The sequence below is a fragment of the Crinia signifera genome, chromosome 4 (assembly GCF_055691185.1).
Source record: "Crinia signifera chromosome 4, ASM5569118v1, whole genome shotgun sequence".
In the NCBI taxonomy this organism is placed as follows: Eukaryota; Metazoa; Chordata; class Amphibia; order Anura; family Myobatrachidae; genus Crinia; species Crinia signifera.
In genome coordinates, this window is record NC_139220.1 from 274,712,699 (window position 1) to 274,738,692 (window position 25,994).

Consider the following 25,994-nt stretch of genomic DNA (forward strand, 5'->3'; position numbering starts at 1 on the left):
AGATAACAGTAATTGTACATCTGCACTGTTAGATATATTAAAATAATCCCCTTAGTTCTGATGTTCTCTGTTTTTGCATATAGGCTGAGAACATACTGTATACATAATTGCAAATAAATCTGCGATAGCCCTGGTGGGTGTCTCTTTTTATTTCTGGGTGGCAAATTGACTTGCTAAAATAAGCAGCAATATCGCCTATAAATTATAAGTGCCGTTGCATTTGCAAATTTTCTTTAGAATTTTCCAAGAGAACCAAGCTGTTTTAGCCCCATCACTCCATTTTAAATTAAATGGTTGAAAGACACATTTTTGTTTTTTCAACTTTTTCATCATATACTGTCCACGTGGACTACAATGGGAATTGTGCAGTTGTGGCAGAGCAAGGCACTTTGGAGTGAGCATCATGAGGGTACAGGATGCGATAATGTGGTTACATTTACAAAATGACACCACAAAAAGTTATTGTGTTGACCTTTATTACTATGTCAACATACTGTATTGTAACTATTTATTTTTTTGTGGTTTCTACCTTTTTCCATGTCTCTGTTGACCTTTGGTCCCAGTCACCCTACTGCTTTTTGTCCATATGGGATCGACCGAATTCTGGGCCGCCCAGTGATCCACATCCATCTCTGATGCCAAATTTTTCTCTTGCTCGTGGTGGATTTTTTTTCAACTACATCACTGTCAAAGGACCTCATTGGTGCATTGTGGGTAGAGCTCACAGTCGCTGATCTGATTGGTTTAATAGTTTAGCACTGAGAATCTCTCTTGCTCGGTTAATACAAGACAGTAGGTGCATCTGCCTCTTTATGCTAATTGCTTTACGCAGAAGTGTGCCTGACCCAGCATCACTTGCACCGGCTGGCTACAACAAAACGTGCTTGTGGCTGCAACTAAGTCTGCTCAATCTGTATTAGAGTACCAGTTTTCCTTGTCCCAGTCAAGTGGCATGTGGAGTGCCCTACTGTGGAAGCCAATGGGTTAAACCAATTCTGTTTAGGAGTCATAAGCTGCTTTGTGTTTTTAATGGATTAACCAGGACAATGTCTCAGTACTCCGAAGGTTTGAAAATATATTGCAAGTCTATTACATCCTTTCCTAGCTATAAATAAGATTTATACATAACCCATGGGGATTTTCCATTAAAAGTTCATAAATCAGGTTGTGCTTTTTCGTCTTTTCATCCGCAGTCATGCGAAGCTGGCAACAGGGGAAATAGTCTGAATTAAAAGATGAGCAGGTAAAAAAAAAAAAAAACAAGAATAAAATAGATATTTACTTTTTTATAAGAAAATACTGTAAATGTGGGTGTTTCAGTCTTTTTAATCCAATCCTAATACTCCATTTACAATCAGTTTGAAATTTATTTACCCCGGTGGAAAATGTATATATCTAAATATATAAAAAATGCAGCGCAAGCAGAAAATTCATGACAACAGAGATTGTGAGTGTAATTGGGACAGGAAACGGCGTAGAGCAGAAATACATACGTTTCGCTCAAGAAATAAATATATAAAAATCCTATACAAATACCTTGCAACTTTTCATTAAACGGTATGCTGAACTTGCACACTGTCCTTATTTACTGATGTGTGCAAATGTATTTTTATTTATTTAGAGTTCTAGAAACATTTCTCCGACAAATAATATCCCAATGTAGTAATCACAGACTAAACAATGTTATCTTTCTACGCTGGTCTAGCTATGCACAAAATACATTACAGAAAGTGCTGAGAGCTGCAGCTCTCCGAACTGGAACCCCAAAATGTTGTTGATTTCAAAGCTAAATTCGGTAGGGGTATACCAGGGAATGAGGAAGGAGTAACCGTTGACAAAATTATGATAAATGGGTAAAGTGTATGAAGGGAGATAGAATTACTAGGATGGGTGAGATGGGATGGGGAGGGGGATTATTCAATAGTGCGGTGGTTCCCAACCTGGTCCTCAAGTACCCCTAATTCAGGTTTTCCAAGTTACCCAGCCAGTACACTGTACAGTATACAGATGGAGCTGCTCCTTGCGATAGTATCGCCAATCGCTGCTGTGCGCCATCTGACAGAATGGGGCGCACACACGAGATGCTCGTGTGCCCCATTCTGTCAGAGCCACCGCCCTCCGCCGGCTCCCCGCAGCTCCACCGTAGCCCCCCACAGCCCCCACTCGCATTGCCCGTCTCTCTGATATTCCGCCATCAGATGGCGCTCCTGTCTCCCACCCTGCGCCAGCTAAGGACATCTGGCAATCCTGCAGGCTGCCTGACAGGTGCTCCATCTGTTTCGCCAGCTGTCACATTTAATAATCCACTGGAAAACGTGAACTGTTACAGGTACTTGAGAGCCGAGGTTGGGAACCACTGCATTAGTGTGCTAAGCTGGCCCCACATACACAGATTCTATGACACGTGTGTAGCCAAATCCCTTTTGTAGATGGCAGAGCCAGGTGGGAGCATGCCTGTGACGTAATGCCTGTGATGTTTTATTGAAATGCTTCTCAACCAATCATGACACATTGTCTAATTGTGGTGCAGCTGGGAAGTCTCCTGGAATTGGGACGGGCCCACTGAAATCAGGACAGATGCAATGTATGAAACTGGACAGACAGCACATAGGATTACTGTATATATTTATCTCACCACACTCAGGGCGAGATGTAAGCCTTGAAAAGTGATTAAATGGAGAGTGATAAACCCCCAATCAGTTTCTACCTGTCATTTTTAAAACACAGCCTGTGACATGACAGGTAGGAGCTGATTGGCTGGTTATTTATCACTCTCCATTTTATCACTTTTCAAGCTTAGTACATCTGGCCCTCAGGGACACAAATGCAATAGATAAAAATTGCTATGAATGTTTTGAAGAAGCTTTGGGTTGTGGGAAGAGCGCTTTATTGGGAGACACAGAGCAGGTGGTTAATCTTACCTGTACATGCAATTAAATAGATACAGCACCAAGGAGACGTGGAATACTGTATAGGCATTGAAAGCGGATATCCTGTTCCTTGAGCTATGCAATGCAGATTACGGGATCAATGGCATTCGCGGTGCACTGGCAGTGGTGGCGGGTTCTAGTGCAGCAAGTATGTTCACCATAGCAAGAGTAGTTGAGATCAGTTTCTGAGTGGCTGGAGTCACGTACATGTTTTGTTAGAGGTCCCCAAAAATCACATATAAAATATGGGATGAAATCTTTGTTTCTGAAATGATTTAAAATTTAAATTACCCAATCAGCTTCTGTATAACATCCTCACTCAAACTGTGGTTTATCTGGCTCAAAGTCTTCAAAGCTGCTAGGCCTGAAGAAACTTCAGCCCTCCCTCTGTGGTTAACTTCAGCCCTCCCTCTGGGGTAAATAGACTTCCATAGCATTGCAAATACTATCCCCAGATACTCGTAATATTGTATTTGGGAACCCAGCCTTACCTCCAATTACTGTCTGAGGGGAAGCAGGTGCCATAATTTTCAGAACTATGCTTGCACTGTGGAGATTGGCTGCCAGGTATCAACAGGGAGTTTGTGCAAAGGCAGGGCCTTGTTGGAGTAGTGAAAACAAGTCAGTGGCATCAATTCATGGGGCAGGACATTACCTGCAATGAAAATGTATTAGTTGATGTTAGCCATTAACCCTTTGAGTGACAATTTGCTGTGAGAGATGTGCAAAATATCCGCTAAAAATGCCAGCCTCGCTCATAGTTTTTTTTCGGCACAATATTTAACTAAACTTCAATTAATTGACTTATCATCATTTGAAGTCATTTGCCCCTATAGATTGTAAGCTTGCAGCAGGGCCCTCCTACCTCCAAGTCTGTCTGTTGTTACCCAGTTTGTTCTATCACTGTCTACAATTGTAAAGCGCAACGAAATCTGCTGCACTATATAAGAAAATGTAAATAAATACATTTGCCGGCGATAACTAAAGGGATTCTTATTCCTCGACTACGACCCTGGGATGTTTAGTGGATATTTTGCACATACTGTATCCCACAGCAACATTACCACTCAAAGGGTTAATATCTATCCACATAATTCCAGACCAATGTCTTTTATCATAAAATGTACAGTATGTTTTGCCTTTAGGAATTGTCACGGTGACGGTACCAACACATACAGTATATGCTTTTGTTATATACATACTCAGAGTTTCTTACCGGGAGAGGGTAGCCAGCTAGATGAAGAAGGAGGTGGGGCTGGCAGAGGTGCCGTGAAAGGGCGGACCAGAGGTGGGGCTCAAAAGCTGTGATATGTGTGGGGCTTGGCCATTGTCATTGCGTCATTGTGGTCACACCCCCTACATTGTAATGCCTGTATTTCAGGCATTGCACAGCAGCAGTGGGGCCACAATTATGTAATTTGCATAATCAGGTCCCCCGCATCCTCCACACCAAGGGGGAATTGTGGGAGGTTGGGGGGAATGCAGGGGACTTGTCCACCTTTCTGGAGGGCAAAGAGGCAGACCAGATTTCCAGGAGCCTCCCACCAATGCAGGAGGGTAGGCAACCCTGATTACTGTACATGTCTACAGTTATCATTGCCATGAGCTGTCTTACTCTAGTGTTGTTACTGTATCTCGCTATGGCACAGATAAGGCAAAATAAGAAGCACTGCAATAATCCTTTCTTTAAATGAAATTTAAAGGAAAGCCTAATAACATTTCAGTTTCACTTGATATATTGAAGGGAACTGTTATAAACTAAAAAATACATAAATACATGTCGGCTTAGAAAGCAAATTATCTTTAAAGAGAAAAACGATCGATTATTGACTTGCTTATAGAATAACCAGATGCTTACAGTCTAACATCAGATTAAGCCGGCTCATGAGACCTTTTACATCTTTCTCTGGTCAAGGGACAGGCAAAGGGGAAATCTTGGCTTTGAAATCTGCACAAAGGCCCAAATCGCCCGCAGTAGGGAGGGTAGAAGAGGTTTGCAGGAAACTGTAGATAAGTCAGGAAAACCTGAGACTAAGTAGAAAATGTGATGGAATTGGCTTAGTTTTTTTTATCTTCTTATTGAAAAAAAAACTATAGTAAAACTACAAAGGGGTACAGGCTGAACAAGGGTATTGGCTCCCCTGCTTCTTTGGACACCCAGTGTGGCAGTGTCTTAGCCGGTCGCTGGGGGAAAGGGGCATAGCCTCATGGGTTGGTGGTATGGCATCATGGCCTCAACCCCAGTTTTCATCATTGCGAGGGGTCTGGGAGATGTAGGCTGCCCCCAGAGAGTGCCTTAGATGCAGAACCGACTTCTACACAGGGGCAGGAGCCAGGTTCCGCACTTAATGTGACAGTGCAGCACCCACTTGCTACTGAGCAGGAGTCCACACTGTGGTGCCACCTCTGTGGACTACAACTCCCTACTGAATCCACTGCACCCGTTATCTTCAGAGGAGGAGGTGAAAATGGAAATGTCAGCTGTTATGGAGTGACAGGAGTCCAGCGGGTAAAAGGGACATTCTCCTCCTATCCGGAGGAAGCCCCGTATCTGTGGGGATGCTGAGCACGTCCTGCAGTAATCAGGATTCCCTGTAAGGCCACACTTCCTTTAAATTACACCACACCCCATTTTGGGTACATAGAGAAGCATACAGAGTGGGCATCAGGTCACAAGATCCAATGACAGCTCTGACCTTGCTTAGTGTTTTTAAATGTGAAGAGAATGCGATTGAAAACATTTGTAGGCAAGACCTAATTTATATTTGTGATTTTCTAATCTATGAAACTGCTAGCAAGTGCCGCTACTGCCTACTAGGAGCCACTGGAGCCATTGCAAACCCATATGCAATTGCATTCACATTTGTAATTTACATGCAAAAATAAGGGTTATGGCTATGCAGACTGGACACAGCAGTAGTGGCACATGCACCATCTTTAACACATACGGGCTTGCAGCTGATGGCATGGACATCCAAAAACGTCCATGAAACGGCTGCCAACCACTCCACATAAAGTCCCAATTGATGCTCCAAACGGTCACTTCCTGTCAATCCCTCTGTGATATAATCCTTATTGCAAGAGAGATTTAGTGCCACCTTCATGCACGCACATGGTGATCATGGCAAATGCGAGATAATTGGTCATTGTGTACAGACATGAATTAGGCTCACAGGTCTTTAGGATAAGCAGAGCAGCACAGAACATGCTAGGGCATTAGTGTACGGATCTTGTTAGATGCAGGAACCTGCCCTCTATTGTCCATATGGTCCTGTCAGTGGGGGTGTCATGGGTGCGTCAGTGCAAGCGGCTGTAGGCATAGGATGCCATAGTCTGTTGGAGAACTAACACCTGTTATTGGTCTGATGCAAGTTTTTATGGTTAAATCAATGGTGGTGTGTAAGGATATATAATTTAGGGGGGTATTCAATCCGTGGCAATTTCCCATGGGGGAAATAGCGGCGGGTGCCTATTCAATTTTGTCTTTCCGGACAGCATTGAACAGGGATCTCTGAAGAATGGACCCAACTTCAGCAGCAGTCGGACCCATTCTGCCTGGAACAGCCATGGATTGTCAAGCTCCCAGTCGTAGCTCCGTGATCCACGGCCGTATCTCATGGCCACGCCCCCTTTTGGCATGGGAAATTGAATCCCACCTGCCTTTTCTTAGTTGAGCTGGCCAAAGACGGGACAGGGTCACGGATGTCAGGCCTGCCGGACAGTCGTGACCCAGGATTGAATATCCCCCTTAGTATTACAGCATGTATAGAAAATAAAAGTGGGCATTTCAGTCCTTGCACTTTGGCCTGCACAGAAGTACATGAAGGAAGGAGTCTCTATTGGCATTTGCATAATGTTGCAGGTGGACAATATGCATGCAGCTTAAAATATGGCTCTACTGTATGTGAATAAACAGCACGATCTGAACGTAGGTACTGTATATATACAGTAAAACAAGACGACTAAAATTCTAACTTGTTTTAAAATTAAGCATTTGGAAACGTCCCCTCTAGAAATACTGTTTGTTGCTGACATTTTCAAATTGCATAAACCTTATGTCAGCATAAACTTAGGTAACATTTTCTAAATGTTCTTTTCAATTTTTTTTTTACTTTTGGTTGAATTTTCCGTTAATGTATATGGTGAGCATGGGTACAGAAAGCAGAAGGGGGGGGGGGGGTGTTGAATAGGGGTATAGAGTAGCACCAGGAGTTAAAGTGAGGGGGAACGGGATGGAACTGAGTTCCGCCATCTCTAATGGTAGGGGGAACTGAGTTACACCTCTAACACAGCCCTGAACACTAATTCCAACAGAAAAGCCTGCATCTTCTTCTTCTGGCACAGGGTATGAGATGTCATCACCGCAGCTGAAGTGAAGAAGGGCCACTTGCTCCTCCTCAGTGACAGGAGCTGGCTGCAGCAGAGTAACATTACGTGCAGCATTTGGCTCCTGTCATACTGTAGGAGTCAACATTGCAGCCAGTCAATCTGGGTCATATATAGTGGTACATGTGTACAACGCGCTAGAGTGGTAGCTTCTCCGATACAAATGGAGTATTAGTTAAGTTAAAGAGGAACGCTTATAATCTACAGAGTGGTCACAGTGGGGTCCAGAGTTCCCAATGCATTTTGCAATGTGAAAGCACTTTTTCAGAGATCTCTGGGTCAGCCCGCATCTCTCCAGAGTGATGTCAGGCCACTCCCCCTTGCTGAGAGGTCATGTCTCTTCCTAGGAGGTCACGCTTCTTTTTTGCCAGTGCGCACAGTGTGACAGGGACGTCCCTGAGCAAACATCCCTGGACCACAGATCATGGACTGTGGGCCTGATTCAGACCTGATTGCATGGCTGCTGTTTTTGCAAATGGACAAGACCATGTTGCACTACAGATAGGGTAGATGTAACATGTGCAGAGAGAGTTGGGTGTTTATGTGTTTAAACTGTAATCTAAATTGCAGTGAAGAATAAAGCAGCAAGAATTTGCCCTGCACGGAAACGAAATAACTCACCTGCAGTGCGATCAGGACGTATGTTCCGTAGCCTGGTGCACAGACACGAATGCAAATTCTTATGCGAGCGTAATGTTTCGCCGGGTGCGTGCGGCCATGACGAGCAGAGTGTTCATCGGGTGCACGCACCCAAGACTACGGGCGTGGGGGGCAGGGGGGGCGGTGGGCCGGGGTAATTACCCATAGGAACTCCCAGCGTTTCATGGCCATTCTTATGAAAATGCTGGACGTTCCCATGCACATTGCCCTGTGACGCGGGTGCTGGGGGGCGGACAGCTGACATCACCGGATACACATCATTATAGTATGCTTTTGTCATTAATAATATATGGAGCTTGTGTTGGTAGCTAGAACAATGAGTGAATACGGTGATTAGTGTGAGACACCACAGAATGCCTAACGGTCAATTAATAGTTAATGATATGGTGGAACATGTTATTTCTGAACACAAGAGCTAATTATAACAAGCGATATACATAATGGTGAGACTACGTCACAAATGACGATGATTGCCACAGTATTCATCTTGGGAATAGAATGGGGTATTCTGTAACACATTCTGAAGCCTTCTGTAAATGTTATTATACGTTGTTCTAGTATGAAAAAATCAAAAGAAGATGTAAGATAGAGAAGTACCCACCAACATTTCCATTTTATAAATTGGGAGACTTGGAAAGGGGGCATGCCCAATGGCATATTGGCAGTATGCCAGTATGTTGAGCACTGTAAGTCTCCTAATACACAGCTTCAGATTTGAAGTGCGTAAGAGGTATATAATGATTGTTTGTAAAGAAGAACATGTTTCATCCCAGCCAAGTGTAGCTGGGGGATCTGATGAATGCCCCTTTTCTTTCTGCCACTAGCATACAGTATGATTAGCAAGTTGTTCTATTCTGTAGTTTGACACCCGCTAGTTATCCTACCTTTTGTTGAGAGGCTATTTTTAATTAAAGGTGTGAATACAAACTTCTTCTTTTGTGCTACCTGCCATGGGAAAGCGTGTACAGCAGCAGGCGTCATTGTGTACACAATGTGGCTACATGGTAACGGAACATTCCCTGCCATTTACAGTGTGTAACTGCCACTGTACTTACAGTAGATGCTTATCTCTTTAAGAAAACAGGTGCCATAGAAACGCTTGTACAATAACAATGTGGAATCTGTATTCCAGTTATTGTTTCCAGAGGAAGCAAATTGGACTAATTAAATGTTACCTATGGGAGCAGCAGGACAGGTTATCATCTTTTTAGTCATTTTTGTCTTGAAGGCTCGGAAAAAGTAATGAAAAGAACAACGCAGTGGCTGCATAGACAGGGAGTAGTTTAAACATGATAGGCTGGGTGTGCAGCTCAAGGGTCATGTGACTCGGGGACCCTATCAGATCTTGGGTTTGGCTGGTTAGCTGGGAATATCACCTCAGGAATGGGAGGAGTCTGCCTCTTTTTCCTGTGAAATCTGAGTGAGTAAGACGTATCACCGTGACCTTAGGGGTTTACTGTGGCAAGTTCTTCTAAATTATCTGTTAGTCACACCTTTAATACTGTGTGACTATGCCTAGGGCCAAGCAATCACCCGCTGTACGCCCCAAGCGTACTACCCGTCCCCCTGCCCGTTTTGACCAGGGCTCTGGTTCGGGCCTAGCAGAGGGTACCTCACCTGCGGCCTTGGCTGGTGCTTCGGCCCCCTCCGCGGGCTCCGGTGGCGAACGCGCTGTTGCTGCTGCCCCTGACAGGGCTGCAGCGTCGGTGCGCACTGCTGTGACGCGGGAGGAAGGGCGCGGGCGGCAGCACGCCCGCGGCGGACGTGCGGCTTCTGGCCGCGGACGTCGCGGTGGTAGTAGGGGGACCTCTGCCGGGGCTCCGGCACCCGGTCAGCGGTCCGGCAGGGGTAGGACAGCGGCAGCGGCGGTGAGCGCTGCGCCCGTTTCCCCAGACGAAATGGCGTCCGCGAGTGTAATGGCGGCGCCGTCTGGGGGGCGGGGCGGCTCGCGGCTAGCAGCGGCTGGGGCGCAGGAGCATCGGGGGGATGAGACTGCTTGGCCTGTGGCTCCGTTGAGGGCGCGAGGCGCTGGCAGGCCGGGCACTAGTACAAGCCCACAGTACAGGCCATCCTGGGAGCGCGCTGACCCTGGGCCTTCACGGAGGCAGCACTCATGCAGTGATGGAGGCAGTGTGCGCAGTGGGAGTGGATCCTCTAGGCACGCACGGTCTGGTGCTGAGGCACACAGGCGCGGCAGCAGGGGGAGATCACTTCCCCCTGATTTTGATCCTGCTTTCCTCTCTGCAGCGCTGTCTTCTGTGGCCGGGGCACTGGCACCCTTGGTGGATGGGACTCCTGGGGAGGCTAGGGCTTCAGGCCATAGCCGGCGCAGGTCCTCTAGGAGAGAGACTATCCCGGGTTGCGCCGCATTTGTGCAGGCTTTCAGGGGTACGGGCTTATCTGTAAGGGCAAATGCAGCCAGGGGGGACCGTGCTCACTCTACTGGCGCAGCATCACACAGGGTCACGCACAGGCAAGGGGGTAGGCGCAAAGGGCGTAAGGCCTCCCCTGGGTCCCCTTCTTTTTCCCTTGCAGCTGCTGACGATGTAGACAACCGTGGCGATGAGGAAGATGATGACGGGGACGACGACACATGGGCGGCACAGCCCGATTCGTCAGGTGAGGCTTCCTCTGATGAAGGGGGGAGCGAAGGATCTGGATCCTCCTCTGGGGGCTCCCACTCCACACATTATTCTTCTTCCTCCTCGTCCTCCTCTGCGGCAGGTTCAGAGGTGGGCAGCGCTGCTAAGGCGCGGAAGCAGGCGGCGAAGTATGCAAAAAAGGAGGCCAGCCGTCAGGCTCGGCTGGGTAAGCGCAAGCGGGCAACGCGCATTTCACGAAGGGAAAGGAAGCGTAGGAATCTCCCCTCGGTGGTTCACTGCGATTACACCGCCGTGCTGCGGGGGCTTAGGGACAGTTGCAGAAAGAAGATTGAGAAAGGTGATTTTGTGGATTTGTTCAGTTTGACTGATGAATCCAAAAAAGCATACAAGGCAGCGAAGTCTAAGGCGGGGATCGGGGCGGAGGCTTTTCGATCATACGATAACTGGCTGGCAGGCTTTTGCGTTTTTTCTGCTTGCTACCTTGAGGACCGCCCAGAGGAACACATGAATGTCATTCGGTACATTCATATGATCCATGATATGCACATGCGTTACGGCGGGGTGGCATGGAGGACATACGATGAGCGCTTCAGGCGCAAGCAGGATTGCCTGCACATAATAGATTTCGGCTGTAAGGATGTGGAGGTCTGGATGGAGATAGCCAGGGTCCATTCAGAGGTTGGGGCGGAGGGTCACCCTCCTCCCCCCACGGCGCCGGCGCAGGTTCATGTACCACAGCGTTCTGCCAGCGAGCCAGCAGCATCGAAGCGTTTTACACCAGGGGGTAGGGCATTCACCCCCGGTTCTGCTAAGGGCAAATGCTATGCCTTTAATAATTCTTTCTGCCAGCAAGGACAGCGTTGCAAGTATAAGCACATATGCATCAACTGCGCTGGCAATCACCCAGCTTCTACTTGCTTTCGAGGAAGCCGCCCCGCAAGAGGGGCGGGGTCTCAGGCCGGACCCAAACAGGGTACATCTGGCCCCGCTCGCTAGGGCCCCCACTCCGGTTATGGTCGAACCCATGTCCGCATGGCTTCGGCAATATCCGGATAAGGCAATAGCAGATTTTTTGTTTAAAGGTTTTTCAGTTGGTTTTAAGTTACCCATACAAGGGGATGTTAGAGGTGGGTCATTTAGGAACCTACAATCCGCGCGTGCTCTTGCTTCTATTCTCAGAGAGAAGGTTGATAAGGAAATTGCTTTGGGTCGCATGGCCGGACCTTTCCTGGGCCCCCCATTGGATAATTTGATTATTTCACCGGTGGGGGTGGTCCCAAAAAAGGTGCCTGGCAAGTACAGGCTAATTCAGCACCTGTCCTATCCGGAGGGATCGTCGGTTAACGATGCCATCCCTCAGGAAGACTGCACAGTTGTTTATCAGTCCTTCGATGATGCTCTTGAGATGGTTAGATCCTATGGCCAGGGGGCTCTCATGGCCAAAATCGACATAGAGTCAGCATTTCGGCTGCTTCCTCTTCACCCAAATGCATTCAGATACATGGGCTTCCGCATAGGGGCCGAGTTTTTCGTCGACAAGTGCTTGCCGATGGGATGCTCTGTCTCATGCGCGTATTTTGAGAGGTTCAGTACCTTTCTGCATTGGTGCGTGGAAGAGTCGACAGGGGTGAGCGGGATCGCTCACTACCTGGATGATTTTTTATGCGTGGGTCCATCGCATTCCTCTCAATGCATGGAGCTCCTGCACACAATCCGGTCTCTATTTGGCGAATTTGGCGTGCCAATCGCCGAGGAGAAAACCGAGGGCCCCGTGACGTGTCTGTCATTTCTGGGCATACAGATCGACACAGTACGGGGCCTGTGCCTCCTGCCTTTGGACAAGATAGTCAAACTCAAGAGCATAATCGAGCTATTTAGAGCATCTAGGAAGGTAACTCTGAAGCAGGCGCAGTCCCTGTTGGGGCAGCTCAACTTTGCATGCCAGGTCATCCCAATGGGGAGGCTTTTTGGCCGCAGGTTGGAGCGAGCCACAGCCGGGGTTGCAAGGCGACACCATTTAATACGCCTTTCAGCTGAGATTAAGCGCGACCTTGCAGTTTGGTCCTCCTTCCTGGAGGATTTTAACGGCGTCCGCATATGGTTGTCCCCGGTCGTGGACAATGCTAGGATTCAGCTCTTCACTGATGCAGCCGGTTCTTCAGGATTCGGCTGCTTCCTGGAGGGTAGCTGGTGCGCACAAGCCTGGCCTGCATCCTGGGTAGCGGATGGTTTGGTCAGGGACATGCTGCTCCTTGAGCTCTTCCCTATCATGGTTGCTATGGAATTGTGGGCCTCACGGTTGGCTAACCGTAGTGTCATCTTCTGGTGCGACAATTTCAGCGCAGTACATGCGATTAATAATCAGAAGGCGAAGTCGCTCCAGGTGCTTAGGGTCCTAGCGCAGCTGTCATTGCAATGCCTCCGCTTTAACATCCTTTTCAAGGCGAAGCATGTTCCAGGCATACAGAACGAGATTGCGGACGCGCTGTCGCGATTTCAATGGGAGCGTTTTAGGCAGTTGGCTCCTGGTGCTGATTCTGTCGGGGTATCTTGCCCACTTTATGTTTGGCAGGTCATCAAGCCGGACTGGAGGGGCTAGCGGAACTGTCGGTAGCGCCCGCTACCCTCAGGACTTATCGCCAGGCATGGTCTGAATGGGAGTCCTTTGCTGGAGGGCCTGCTCTCCCAGGTAGGCGCGGGCAAAAGCTCCTGCTTTCTTTCATTTGGGAAATGCACAACGCAGGCAAGTCCAGGGCGGCAGTGTCGCGTCACCTAGCGGGCATATCCTTCTTCGCGCAGCTGAAAGGCCTTCCTGATTTTACAAAAAGTTTTTTAGTAAGGAAAGCAATGAAGGGGTGGTCTCGCGCAGCTCCCGTAGCACCGGATAGAAGGCGTCCCATTGATTTTGACATGCTTAACGCGCTGTCAGAGAAAGTGTCCATCATTGCGGATTCAGCTTTCGAATGTTTATTGTTTCGTTTGGCCTTCTCAATGGCTTTTCATGGGGCTTTTAGAGTTATGGAGCTAGTTGCTCCATCCAAAAACAAAGACTCCACTCTCCAGCTGTCGGACATACGCATAGACAAACGGGCTCTTTGGTGTAGGATTAGGCGCTCTAAAACAGACCAGGCCGCGAAAGGGGTTTGGGTGCCGATGCATCAGGTGGTACCGGCTTTAGTTTGCCCCGTCACCTTGGCAAGCCAGTATGCAATGGTGAGGCCTGACATGGCGGGATCTTGGCTCCTGCACTATGATGGGGCCCCCTTGACGAGGTACCAGTTTAGCTGGATGATGCGTCGCTGTCTGAGCGAGCTGGGTCACCCCCCTGGAGATTTTGGCACCCACTCCTTCCGCATAGGCGCGGCCACATCAGCGGCTAGGGCTGGCTGGCAAGTTAGGGACATCAAGAGCCTAGGTAGATGGCGCTCAGCGACCTATAAGAAGTACATTAGGCCACACCTTCTGCCCTGATGACTGGGCGTGTCTGGTTTCTGTCTGGAGTGGATGTTCTCCTGTGTTACCCTTCCTTTAGGCCATCCTACTCGGGGATTAGCTACGCTCTGTTGTTGGGCCAGCGTCCGGAGTTTTCACGCTTTTTTACCTGACTGACGGACTGAATTCGGCATCTCTAATTCGGCTAATCAGGCACCAATTAAGAGTCCCTCAGCAGGTCCAGACGTTTTTTCTCCGGCCGAGTAATCCCCCTTTTTCCCCAACCCTATCCAATCCTCACCCTCCCATGTCTCGTCCTTCCCTTCTGTGTCGGGAGTGGCTTCACTTAGCAGTGAAGCAGTGTTACCACACCAAATTTGTGCACACCTAAATTTTTTCTTTTGGCAGATCCTCCTAATATGTACTATTTCCTCTCCCTGAATAAATCAATTCTAATCCCTATCTAAATATTTCTCTCCATATAGGTGCGGGCTACGATAACTGCAGGGGCTGGGTGGTAGGACACTCTTACGTGCATTGGGCTTCTAGGCTCATGGCTTCTGGTGATGGGCCTGTGTTGGAGTGTAGGAATTTGGTGCGTTGGTTGGGAGTGAGGGGGATGTCCTGGCGTGAGCTAAGGGCTTTCCTCCTGTTGAAGGTGAAGCTGTTTGGGTTACCGGAAGTCTTGGTGATCCACCTTGGTGGGAATGACCTCGGGAAAATGTCCCAATTGAGGCTGAGGTCCTTGATCTTGGATGATCTGGAAGCTATCAGGAATGCCTGGCCCAAGTGCACCCTGATTTGGTCATTTATTGTGCCACGACTGTGTTGGAGAGGGGCTTTAGATTGCCGGGCAATTGATGAGTCTAGAAAGAAGCTGAATGCAGCAGTTGCGCGGCGGGTGCTGGAGTTTGGTGGAGTTGCGGTCCAGCATGAGAGGATTAGGTTTGGTTACCAGCACTTGTATAGGCCTGACGGGATTCACTTAACCAGGGAGGGTCTTTGGTTATTTGTGGAGGATCTGTTATTGGCAGCGATGTCGGTGCTTTAGATCGGTGGCGGGCGGGGGTCTCGGGATCGAGATCCCCGCTTTGGCGGGAAAGAACGGCTTGTTGATAGGTTGTAAGATTTTCATTAAGTTATGTTTGCTGCGTATTGGTTGGTTGCGGTGCGCTCGCCTCTCATTGGCTTAGGCATTACGCTGTATCACCCGCCCGGGGACAGCGTCCCCATCCGGCTGGGTGGGGTAGTCATAGTAGTAGGAGGAGTGGATACCGTGTTGAGTTAGGCCAACCTACGTATGCTAGTTTGGGGTGGAGTTTAGTTTAATTTAGTTAAATAGCCGTTCTTTTCTGGGCCACCATTAAATTAATTAAATTAATTAAATTAATTAATTAAATAAAATAAAACATCAAAAAATTAGCTTAAAGATTTACAAATAAATACAGCTAACAGCTTCTGCCAAACCTAAGTCTCCGAGTCTTCATTTCTATTAGAGTGTTAAGTTGGTTGTCTTAAGGTATGCACGCCAATAAAGGCACACATCTGCCATTACAATGTTTAGAACAACGCAGTGGCTGCATAGACAGGGAGTAGTTTAAACATGATAGGCTGGGTGTGCAGCTCAAGGGTCATGTGACTCGGGGACCCTATCAGATCTTGGGTTTGGCTGGTTAGCTGGGAATATCACCTCAGGAATGGGAGGAGTCTGCCTCTTTTTCCTGTGAAATCTCCCGCCCTCCCTCCCTCTTAAACAAGGTTCTTTAGGGTGGGGCTAATAGTTTTTCTCTTCTTAATTGCGTTAGCTGTAGGCGGGAAAGAACGGCTTGTTGATAGGTTGTAAGATTTTCATTAAGTTATGTTTGCTGCGTATTGGTTGGTTGCGGTGCGCTCGCCTCTCATTGGCTTAGGCATTACGCTGTATCACCCGCCCGGGGACAGCGTCCCCATCCGGCTGGGTGGGGTAGTCATAGTAGTAGGAGGAGTGGATACCGTGTTGAGTTAGGCCAACCTACGTATGCTAGTTTGGGGTGGAGTTTAGTTTAATTTAGTTAAATAGCCGTTCTTTTCTGGGCCACCATTAAATTAATTAAATTAATTAAATTAATTAATTAAATAAAATAAAACATCAAAAAATTAGCTTAAAGATTTACAAATAAATACAGCTAACAGCTTCTGCCAAACCTAAGTCTCCGAGTCTTCATTTCTATTAGAGTGTTAAGTTGGTTGTCTTAAGGTATGCACGCCAATAAAGGCACACATCTGCCATTACAATGTTTAAGGCTTGTCTCTGACATTCCCAAATTCACTGGGTGTCTCAATGCAATATGTTAGCACACATACCAGTAACGCTGTAATAAATATAGATAAATAGAAAATTAATTTACACCTAGGGCCTGATTCTGGTTCACTCGCAAAAGCAATCTAATGGACAAAACCATGTGCACTGCAGGGGGGGGGGGGGGACACAGATGTAACTAGATATGTGCGGCGGCCACTTTTTCGGGTTTTGGTTTTGGTTTTGGATCTGGATCTCCCTTCGTGTTTTGGATCTGGATTGGTTTTGGCAAAACCACCCTTGTGGGTTTTGGTTTTGGATCTGGATTTTTATGAAAAAATGCTAAAAATGGCTAAAATAACAGAATTTGCGCCTGTTTTTGCCCCTAAAGTATTATTGACCTCAATAACATTAGTTTCCACTCATTTCTAGTCAATTTTTATCACTTCACAGCTTACAAAATTGTTTTAATTTACTGTAGTTGGGCCAAAAGGGTATACCGAGGTAGCTGGATAACTAAGCTAAGCGACAGCAGTCGGCATCACATACATGTGGACCTTACACTTCCAACCTGGCAGAGCGGCACTGCAGGGGCAGACAGGGTGGCAGTTTATTAAACTATCCCAAAAAAAGAGAAATGCTCCAAACAGCAAATACAAAGAGGTATCGGCCTTGTCATGACTAGTGGTAGCAGCTTCAGCACTCCCACCATTTCCTCCTCCATCATCCTCCAAAAATGTGTTTTTATTTTATTTATTACTTTTATTTCTTTTTCTTACTTTACACTGGACACAGCCTGTCACACTGGACACAGCCCCTTGGACACTGGACACTGCCCCTGGACACTGGACACAGCCTGTCACCCTGGACACAGCCCCTGGACAATGGACACAGCCTCTGGACACAGCTCCTGTACACTGGACACAGCCGTCACACTGGACACAGCCCCTTGTATTACTGCAGCCCCTGTACACAGTGTACTACTCAGCAGCACTGCCAGTGGTGGGCTGGGCTGGGGGGCAGGGTGCCATGTGCCCCCCGGGCCGCTTTATAGATTAGTGCCGCAGGCCACTGTCATTCCTTTTAGTATGTCCCCACCTTAAACACCAAAAACGGCCCTGGTGGTCCAGTGTTTCCTCCTTGCTTAGCCGCCCGTGGCTGCGCTCTGGCTTTGGCTGTCGGCGGCAGACGCGGTCACGTGATGTGTCAGCCTTCTCCTGTGCTACAGGGCTACGGGAGCCCTGTAGGTCCAAGATTCTCTACAAAGCAAACTGTGATAGGAGCATGCTGCCGCGCATAGGCGGCCGCACCACACTCACTGGGATCTTTAACTTGTGTGCGGCTGTGTGTGCGGAAGCTCAGCACGAGTTAGCTGAGCACACAGCATGCGCATCAAGTCTTGAGAGGAGGGGGGGTGGGGCCGCACCACCGCAGAATGACTTAAAAATGACACAGCCACGCTGCTACTAGGGGCCGTGGTGTCATTCAGAAACACCCCCCTCACATATTTTTTTGTAACTAGCTAAATAAAAGAAGTAAGTGTCCCTCTAGCTATAGGACTACAAATTCCAGCATGCTCTGCCACAGGTTTTCTATCAGGGCATGATGAAAATGTGTTAGGCATGCCAACCCCTGGCAGCCTACATGGTAGGACAGGGCCATGGAAAGTCCACCCTGCCCTGGCTGTACCCTGAAATTGAAAGGATGTAGACAGAAAAAAGTGGAGGAAAAGGAGAAGGAGAAAAACCCAGTTAAAGGTAAAGAAAAAAGATGCGAGAGAAAAGCAGAGTAAAAGAAGATTTCCAGGTGAGTGTACTGTATGTTTAATATGCTCTTTTTTTATTTTCTTTTGCTGTTGAAACAAAAAATCCTATATGTAATCTCTCTTTTTGTAAAGCTGTGTACACACGGGCCGATTTGGCTGGGAGGGAGGACAACGATGACGAGGGAGAGGGGTTCATGCTGCATTGAGCAGCATGGCCCTCCTTATGATCTAGCAGGTGCACAGTCTGACAGTCACAGTGAAGCCTGCACCGCGCCAAGCCACTCTGTGTCCTAGGCTCGGCTCTCTGCAGACTGCACTGTGTATTGTGCGTGCCTGGGCGCCGGGTGAGGGTGGCTGGGTGCGGGGGTCTGTGGGCAACTGCCCGGGCCCCTCCAGAGCCCGGGACAGATGTACCCAGGGCACCTCCCTATCAGCGGCCCTGGCTGTCGTTTTGGACCCCACAGGGCATGCTAACTGTCTTCGTTAGGAGAAAATTGCCATAAAATAGCCGTGTACACAACTTTACACTCTCCCTATACTGAACTTTCAGGGTTATTAAGACCTGATCGCTAGGCTGCTAATTTGCAAAGCCCTGCAATACGTCATATGCTGCCCAGCCAGAGTGGAATCCCCCCCCCCCCCATGCAAGATAAAAAAACTAATTTTTTTAGGTTGCGCTGTTACTTATTGGCCAGTGCTCTGGATTTGCCCTCCAGGCTAAAAGTTGCCAGCCAGCCCCTGAGCACTGCAGCCCCTGCGTGTGAGCACTGCAGCACTGAGTTAGTTAGTTAAATCACAAAAAACACAGGGTTCAGGGCTAAATAAATCACAACACAGGGCTTAGGGCTAAATAAATCACAACAGGGCACGGGCCACAGGACAGCCCCTGGACAGTGGACACTGCAGCCCCTGCGTGTGAGCACTGCAGCACCTAGTTAGTTAAATCACACTACAGGGCTCAGGCCTATAAACAGTCACTGACTCTCAAGTCTACAACACAGGGCAGTGAGGGCACAGGGCAGGTCACGGAGCACAGCATAGGGCAGTGAGGGCACAGGGCAGGTCACGGAGCACAGCACAGGGCAGTGAGGGCACAGGGCAGGTCACGGAGCACAGCACAGGGCAGTGAGGGTACAGGGCAGGTCACGGAGCACAGCACAGCACGGAGAACAGCACAGGGCAGTGAGGGCACAGGTCAGGTCACGGAGCACATGGCACAAAGCACAGCACGGAGCACACGGAGCTTCCCAACCACCCTCTTCCCTCTCCAAGATTGGAGTGAAGATGGCGGGGCGCGCGTGCGTCTTTTATAAGATCCCGCGAGAATCCGACAGCGCGATGATGACGTTCGGCCTCGTTATTGGTCCGGAATTCAGGCGGGAACTCCCGAGCCGGCTCGGATCTGGCCCGGATTCCCGATATTCGGATCTGTCGGATCTCGGGAATCCGGACCCGCTCATCTCTAGATGTAACACGTGCAGGGAAAGTTACTGCAGATTTGGGTGGAGTTTGTACTTCAAACTGATACCTATACTGCAGTGTAAAATAAAACAGACAGTATTTACCCTGCACAGAAACAAAATAACATCTGCCCTCCCCCCTGCAGTGTACATGGTTTTGTCCATTAGAGAGAGGACTTGCTTTTGTGAGTGAACCAGAATCAGGAACCTAATGTGATATTTACTGTATGTATGACTAATTAGACAAGTTTTATTATCAGAGTTAATTAATAAAAATTTTAGGGCTGGAAAGATAATTGTTTTTCTGGTACTTATATGTTAGTTGGGCGCCCACTAAGCTATTTGCTTAGTTTTACGCGTCCCCTTGCGGGGCTTGCTACGCTCGCCACGCTTCGGGCGCGGTGGCTCACTGCGCTCACCACACTATATAAAATCAACTCCATGCCGACATGGATAGTGGGGTATGAGCGTACTAACTATAGTGGGCGCCCAACTAACATATAAGTACCGTTTTTCTAATTATTGGTAGCCTGATGGAGCAATTCAATTGTTTTTTGGCATCGGGTTTAGCCACAAATATACCAAGCCATGGACTTTTTCTACATTTCTGCACTCCACCTTCACATCAGGAGGATGTGAGCGGAAATGTCTCATTCACACCCAAACGGGACAACAATTGAATTGCTTTGTGGGGCACCCATTAATTATAGCCTCCAACAAAACAATTGAATCACCTGCTGAAAAATAGTAAATGAAATATGAATACATAGTGTAATTAATCATCTAAAAGTAAATCCAGATTACCATACAGTGTACCCATATCACATGTGCATAACAATGTAAAGCAGGGCTCACCTGAAACCACAAAGGACAAAAGCCAAAACCTCAGGTCCAAGTTCAAAGCATTTCAGGGGCACATCAAGTCTCCACGGACTTTCTTTTAATCTTTGGACAATTATATGTACTTTTTCAACTGATCGCAATGGTTTATTTGAATCAATTACAGTATAAATTGCAATTGCAGCAGACCCTGAGCTTGTTGCAGAAGTGATATGCTTTTATAGGGAAACACTAGAGGGTGACTTGATCTAGTTATACCCCAAGGAACTGAAATTCTGCTGTGTTTTTTTTTAATTGATTTTAATTATCACAAGTAGTTCAGTTTTGTTGGAAAATTTACTATGCTATCCCTTGAATTGCTGATATCAAAGCTTGGATTCTAAATTCTGGTTTCAACATGTTTACAAAACACTGATTACCCATGAAGAAGTCACGTGCATGACGAAACGCATAGGATGCAGATACCTTGTTTGATTGTCAAATTTGAACAATTTTGTCTTTGAGGCCATACCTGTTAGGGGTATAGATGAATTGAAATCCATCTCTTCTGTAGTAGCAGTTTCATAGACGCCATTGGCCAAATATAATAACCTCCAAGTTCATTACATTACATTTGGCCACATATTTTAAGTGTGTTTCAAAGTTTTATGAACTGGTCATTTTTGTTAATTTGTGTATAATCAAAAGAAATGAAATTTGATTAGTGTGTGTCCAATTGGTCATTTTTGGGGGTTTACTTTGGATGAGTTGGTATACTGACAGATCCATTTGATATTTTACATTAACATACAGTATACCTAAGGGATCCGATATGTAATGCCGGCGGTCGGAATCCCGGCGGTCGGAATCCCGACCGCTGAGATCACGACATGGGGGGGACGTGGAGCGCCCCCCCTTGCCGGCTCGCTGCGCTCGCCACTCAGCGGGCCCGGTGCCTCGCTACGCTCGGCACGCTATTTTATTCTCCCTCTATGGGTGTCGTGGACACCCACGGAGGGAGAAAGTTTCGGGATTTCGGCGGTCGGGATTCCAGTGTCGGGATTCCGACCGCCGTGATCCCGACCGCCGGCAAATTGACTGCATCCCTACCTAAGAGATTGGCGGTTTAAGTAATGAAAGAACATAAACAAGGGCTCTTGAAGGGCTGTTTTGAGCTTGTAATATGCAGTAAGTCTATTTTCCTTTAAGAATACAAGTCTCTGTAATTTGGAACGTACAGTTGTGTGTAGTCAATTAGCACGCTCTAAGATCAATTTTCTCTATATGCTTTGGTTGGGTGCTACTAACAGAGGTGCCACTTAAAAGAGCAGGTCTACCTGATTGCTGTTTGGAACATTTGTGGGTATATATATATATATATATATATATATATATATATATATATATATATACAGGTTGAGTATCCCGTATCTAAAATGGTCGGGACCAGGAGAATTTTGGATAACGGATTATTCCGTATTTCGGAATATTTTACTATTTTAATTATATATTTTGAAGTATCTTGCATGTATGCTGTATAAACACATAAAATACACACAAATATATTTTATTACCACATAAAATACACACAAATATATTTTATTTGTTCAAAAAACAAGGTTTCAAAACATGAAACAAAATTAATGTACTATCTCAGATATTGAATTTGAATGCCAAGCAATCATTTTCTTGCACATATATAGTGGCAGTTACATATCATGTCACCAGTAGTGCTGTTACAAATGTTCCCAGTGAGTTTTTAGCAAAAAAAATATTTTTTTTTCACTTTCTGGAATGTCTGGTTTTCGGAATAATTCGGATAACGGATACTCGGATACGGGATACTCAACCTGTATAACAAATGGGGGGGACCCCTTCCTGCGCTATTGGAATAGAAGCAGCACCTCTGAAGGGACCTCTGTTAGACAAGACCCAAACAATAGAAATGGAAAAAAAAAGGGGGGGGGGTATCAGAGTGCGCTAGTACGCAATCAATACAGATTTGAACATTTGATATTTAATATAAAATGTACAAATATATATATATAATGTACAGAAATAAAACAAGCCCTTATTAGGGTATCACAAATACACAAATGGTGAACAGACATAAATACCATATATACTTGAGTATAAGCCTACTTTTTCAGACCATTTTGTATGCTGAAAAAGCCCCCTCTCGGCTTATACGCGAGTGAGGGTCCCACTTGAGTCAATTAGTTTTCCCAGTTTTGTTTTGTTGTAAAATTAGGTGCCTCGGCTTATATTCGGGTCGGCTTATACTTGAGTATATACGGTAATTATTGCTCAGTTCAGGAGATCTTGATCGGGCTATCTATTTGTGATCAAGATCTCCTGAACTGAGCAATAATTATTTATGTCTGTTCACCATTTGTGTATTTGTGATACCCTAATAAGGGCTTGTTTTATTTCTGTACATTATATATATATTTGTACATTTTATATTAAATATCAAATTTTCAAATCTGTATTGATTGCGTACTAGCGCACTCTGATACCCCCCCTTTTTCCATATATATATATATATATATATATATATATATAAATATATATATATATATATATATATATATAGTAGGCAGCTTGAGTGTGCTGAAGCACAAAAACGGAGACTGGTCAGCGTAGGTACAAGTAAAAAAGTTTACTGTGTGGCAACAGACATCTCTATACCCGGGTATTGTACCTACGCTGACCAGTCTCCGTTTTTGTGCTGCAGCACACTCAAGCTGCCTACTACCCATTACTACGCTGCGAGCACCGGAGCACTAAAAATTTGAAGCAGGAGTGCCGGACCACACCAGAAACTATATATATATATATATATATATATATATATATATATATATATATATATACAGTGCTATTTTTCAGCAGGCGACAGCAGGAACTGAGGCCCTTATTCTAGTTCACTCTTTCTGACAAAATCCTTCTTAGATGGACAAAACCATGTGCTCTGCAGGTGAGGCAGGTGTTACTTGTGCAGAGAGAATTGTATTTGGGTGGGGTTTTACTTCAAAGTGAGATCTATATTGAAGTGTAAAAATAAAGCAGCCAGTATTTACCCTGCACAGAAACAAAATGACTCACCCAAATCTAATTCTCTCTGCACATTTTAAATCTGCCCCCCCCCCCTGCAGTGCACATGGTTTTGTCCATCTAAGAAGGATTTTGTCAGAAAGAGTTAACTAGAATAAGGCCCTCAGTTCCTACTGGAGCCTGCTGAAAAATAGCATATATATATATAGGGATTTTTGTCCTTACCTGGTAAATCATTATTTATGAATCCTTTGGTGGACACTGGAACAGTGGGAAGGGGCAGAGCCAAGTAGCAAAAGCAAAACTTCATTGGTGCATCGGATGTGGTATATGATCCCGACAGTCATTAGCCCGACGTCGGGATCCTGACTGGCCGTACTCAGACAGCATAGCGAGCACAACAAAGCCCCTTACGGGCACGGTGGCTCGCTACGCTCACCACCTATTCTATTCTCACTCTATGGGGGTTGTAGACCCCCACGGGGGAGAATTGCCGGTGGCCACCGGGAACCCGGCTGTTGGTGTTAACAGTTGGCACCCCGACGTCGGGTAAATAACTGGTCGGGTAAATGATTGGAGATAAGTTTGAACTGGTGCCGCTGCCAGGAGTCCACCGGGGGGCGCGCCAACTCCCAGCAGCATAGTGTGCTGTGCCTCCCTCCCCTCTTGCAGTCCTAAGCTGCTCTGTAAACCGTCTCTTCCAGCCGCAACAGATCCGCAGCGTGCTGTGGGGAGGAGGAGGGGGTTAGGGGAGAGCAGCATACCTGCTGCTGGGCGCACATCTCCTCTGTGCCAAGGAAGGGGTCGGCAGGTCTGCAGCAATCCGCCAACTCCGGAGCAGGTGAGCAGCAAGTTGATTAAGTCACATCGACGAAACGCGTTGGAAAACCACTCATCTCCATCCATTCTAAGTTAAGCTAATCTCCTTTCTATTTATATGCTTATTTATTGATTTTAGGAAGATTTCCACTATCATATATTTTTATACTCCCCCCTTCTTTTTTTGTATATCCATTTGCATCTGTTACCAATTTTTTATCCTTGTATTTTTAAAATTGTCCATATTTATATGTATACTTTTTAGTCATCTAAATAAATATATTTTTATTTATTAATCAACTTTACCATCCCAGTAATTAGTCACCGATATCTTTATACATCTACCCATATATATATATATATATATATATATATATATATATATATATATATATATATATATATATATATATATATATATGTAAACAAAGAATGTGTGGCGCCACCTGTGTATCCTCAGTCCAGGCACCGGGTGTAAATAGGCAATGTCCCCCTTCTAATTATGGGGTGTCAGCCAATCTTCAAAGGTGAAAGTAATGGTAAGTTACTAGGGGTAAAACACGTGAATTCAATAAATGAAGATGCGGCGACTGATTGCTCTATAATAGTAAATACTATGTGTGCTGGTCCGCACTTGTTAAGAAACCAATAAAAAGTTATCTAATAGCAGTGGACCTAAAAACACGATATATAATTCACTATGGATAAAAAATGTCAAATGGTACGTATAAAAAATATAAACATTTATTTACACAAAGTAGAAGATATTTCCTTTAAAAAACACACAATTAATAATTTAAAAAAAAAATGTTCTAACCTAAAATAATCCTAAAATCAATTATAAGGTGCAAAAAGAGAGAATGGGTAGCTTAACTTGTAGAGATGAGACAGGAGGGCTATAGAGTCCCAACGCGTTTCGTCCTTCTGACTTAATCAAGGTTAAAGCCAGAAGGACGAAACGCGTTGAGGCTCTATAGCCCTCCTGTCTCATCTCTACAAGTTAAGCTACCCATTCTCTCTTTTTGCACCTTATAATTGATTTTAGGATTATTTTAGGTTAGAACATTTTTTTTAAAAATTATTAATTGTGTGTTTTTTAAAGGAAATATCTTCTACTTTGTGTAAATAAATGTTTATATTTTTTATACGTACCATTTGACATTTTTTATCCATAGTGAATTATATATCGTGTTTTTAGGTCCACTGCTATTAGATAACTTTTTATTGGTTTCTTAACAAGTGCGGACCAGCACACATAGTATTTACTATTATAGAGCAATCAGTCGCCGCATCTTCATTTATTGAATACATATATATATATATATATATATATATATATATATATTAGTTTCTATGAGATCAGTTTAAGAATATATCAGTCTTGATACCATAGGTTTTTGCATTTTACCTCTATCCTTCATGCATGACCTATTTTAAGTGACTTACCATCAATAAATACTTAGAGGTTAGCTGACACCCATACAAATAAGGAGTATCTAAAGAACTGCATCGACATAGGCCCTTATTCATATCTGATCGCATACAAATTTGTTCTCAAAATGGGCAAAACCATGTGCACTGCAGGTGGGGTAGATGTAACATGTATATAGAGAGTTAGATTTGTGTGAGTTATTTTGTTCCTGTGCAGGGTAAATACTGGCTGCTCTATTGTTACACTGCAATTTAGATTTCATTTTCAACACACCCCTCCAATATGTAACGCTCTCTGCACTTGTTACATCTGCCCCACCTGCAATGCACATGGTTTTGCCCATTTTGAGAACA

At 45.8% G+C, this 25,994-nt stretch overlaps 1 long non-coding RNA gene across 1 annotated transcript in view; it reads right to left on the bottom strand.

The window, feature by feature from the left end:
* Positions 1 to 371: 371 nt before the first annotated feature.
* Positions 372 to 25,994, bottom strand: part of LOC146072595 (uncharacterized) — a 51,157-nt gene continuing 25,534 nt past the window's right edge. Inside the window, exons 2-4 of the long non-coding RNA XR_014473206.1 lie at positions 3,422 to 3,585; positions 2,922 to 3,195; positions 372 to 1,203 (exon numbers count right to left, since the gene is read on the bottom strand). This is a non-coding gene — a long non-coding RNA (uncharacterized LOC146072595). The remainder of the gene's footprint in view (positions 1,204 to 2,921; positions 3,196 to 3,421; positions 3,586 to 25,994) is intronic.